Source organism: Montipora foliosa, unplaced genomic scaffold (genome assembly GCF_036669935.1).
Source record: "Montipora foliosa isolate CH-2021 unplaced genomic scaffold, ASM3666993v2 scaffold_234, whole genome shotgun sequence".
In the NCBI taxonomy this organism is placed as follows: Eukaryota; Metazoa; Cnidaria; class Anthozoa; order Scleractinia; family Acroporidae; genus Montipora; species Montipora foliosa.
This window is the reverse complement of record NW_027179537.1, coordinates 1,161-3,730: the sequence shown is the minus strand read 5'-3', so window position 1 is coordinate 3,730 and position 2,570 is coordinate 1,161. Positions and strand designations below refer to the sequence as shown.

The window sequence follows — 2,570 nt, the reverse complement described above, 5'->3', positions numbered from 1 at the left end:
TTGGGTGAAGATTGAAATCACCAAGGATTCCAATGACCATCTCCATTTTTGGGTTCTGGAAATACACCAACATCCGATTTTTCATACAATGATACTGTAATAGTATACTCAATGATCGTGTCCATCTCAAATCATATGGAATCCCAATGTTTTAGGTGTTTTTTTGCAACAGGAATATACCATTCATGTATACCATTCATCTCCAAAGAAATTTGTCGGGATCGCCAAGTCTCCAAATTGTGCTTGAGCCCAGAGTGTCCTCCAAGATAAAGTTCGGAACGCTTCCATAGGCAAAAGGAGACGAGGTGAAATTGACCTCGTTATGGGTCTGGAAAATCGTGACAAAAACAAACAACAACCCACCAAAGTGGGGATGTACAGAACAACATCAGGATTTCAATCAAAATTTGGTTGAAGATCTTGAAAGGAAAACATGGCAACAAAGCATTTGTCTTTACTCTCAATCTGTACATTACGAAATGGTCCCGGCGACCAAGTCTGCAATGACCTGTCTTTTTGTAGGCATCAAAAAATCATGAAGAGTGAGACCTCCCTGGAAGCGTGAAAGTATGAGCCCAGAAGAGGACCAGCATTATACTGGTTGGTGGTTGAGCCACCCCTCTGAAAAATATGAAAGTCAATTGGGATGATTATTCCCAATATATGGAAAAATAAAAAATGTTCCAAACCACCAACCAGTATAGCACTATATTTCTTGAGAACCCCCCTGAGCAAAAATTGGGTAGGTCCGAAGAAACAAATCGCATGGCGGCCAACTAGTCCAGTGGCAACTGATCAGGCGACTCTGACTTGGTCGACATGGAAAATCACTACCAAGACTCATCATTGTACCAAGACTCATGAGTGACAGAATTTTCATTATTATTATCAGTATTATTATCATTATTATCATTATTATTATTATTACTTTATTATCATTGTTATGAGACCTCATTATATGTGACAAGCTAAATCTCTGTCCAAGTCCAAACCTTCCATGATTTTCTCATACCAAGAGCATCCAAGAGCATCCAAGATTCAGGTCACATCAGGACTGGGATGCCCTCTTTCAGTGACGTGCCTCCACAAGTTGTTAGAATGAACCGATACTAACATGTCACAGTATCTGTATGAAGTCAACCACGAGTCCTCAACTATCTATATAACTATTAAAATATCTGGTTCATGGTTTCAACCCCTCTGAAAAATATCAGTCATTGAAATGATTATTCCCAATATGTGGGAGAACAAAATTCATGTTCCAAACCGCCAAAACAGAATTATTCACCCATGAATCACACATTATTCACCCATGAATCACTCACCCATCCACAACTCTTGCGAGGTGCGCGAGCCACCCGATTCGCGGCGTGACTCGACATTGTGACCCTCCAAGAGTTTCTGGGAGATTCTTCTGCCAACGTTGCAGGTGCAATGGATGGATTGTATCCTCGAGCACAACCACGAACACCACCAAACATCAAGCGTGGAACACCCTGAGAATTACCAATTTTTAGAGGAGAGAAGTCTTCCAACCCCCATTTGGGAGGGTTAATGTTGATGTGTTACTTGCGGGGATGCTAATCACTAAGAAATCGTAACAAGAACAATACTGCCAATCATCACAATTATACTATACGTATTCTATCATTTGGGAAACAATGAGTAGCCCCTCGGCTCCCATTTGCTAGGGAATGTACCGCAGCTCATTGGCTTCCTCCTAGCCAATGGATAGTAAGATGCTGGCGAAAGTACGGGTCACAATAGCAAACTACTGAACTATTGGGCTTGTCATTCACGGCGCATTCTGAACTTGGATGGGTTTTTCATGTTTCTTTCTGCTCAATACTGGAGCTCTTGCGCTCAAGCGTCTATGCATGTTTTTTTTGCCTCAATTCATTTGGAGTTTCATGTGGTAAACGCAATGGAAGTGAACGGGGACCCAGGCAGCAACAAACCAAACCACACAAATTCAAAGTACCTCAGGCATCCTCCACCAACCTTAGACCTCAACATCCAATTTATGTCCAATGCGAAGCCGGAAAAATGCGCAAATGACCGGGGACCTCGAAGAGACAGATGATATCGACCAGCAGGAAGCACATGGCGGTCACTAGAGGAACCGAGCTTGATCACCGCTTTGTTGGCAAGGATGTAACCTGAGGGCACTAACAGTTCCTAAAGACGGAAAGAAATGAAAAGAACCGTGTCTTGTGGCAGCACACATACAGTACTTATATGTACTTACTGTATCAATCACCTTATGCAGTTTATAGAGTCGACATGGAATATGATGACACCGTGGTCGCATCGGATCTGGGAACCAAGCCACAGGTTGATTCTGGCAAGGGCAGATATGCTTCCTGAGCCATGAGGATCTTGGATCATACATCTATCATCTGGTCAGTCTACATCTGATAATTTGGAACAATTCAGAAACACAAACAACATAGTTAAACTGTCACTTAAAGCCATGTCTCAGAAAACATCGATTGTGTATCTAGTATCAGTGTATCTCCTATCAGTGTATCTGCCATGTCTTACTTATAACATCAATTGTGTAAAAAAAA

General features: G+C 41.9%; 1 long non-coding RNA gene across 1 annotated transcript; it reads right to left on the bottom strand.

Annotated features, from left to right (window-relative positions):
* Window positions 1-230: 230 nt before the first annotated feature.
* Window positions 231-2,361, bottom strand: LOC137986527 (uncharacterized). The gene is made up of 4 exons (XR_011119865.1): window positions 2,333-2,361; window positions 2,067-2,159; window positions 1,350-1,450; window positions 231-316 (listed from the first exon to the last, which is right to left on the bottom strand). It is a non-coding gene; the product is annotated as an uncharacterized lncRNA (long non-coding RNA).
* Between the last annotated feature and the right edge of the window lie 209 nt (window positions 2,362-2,570).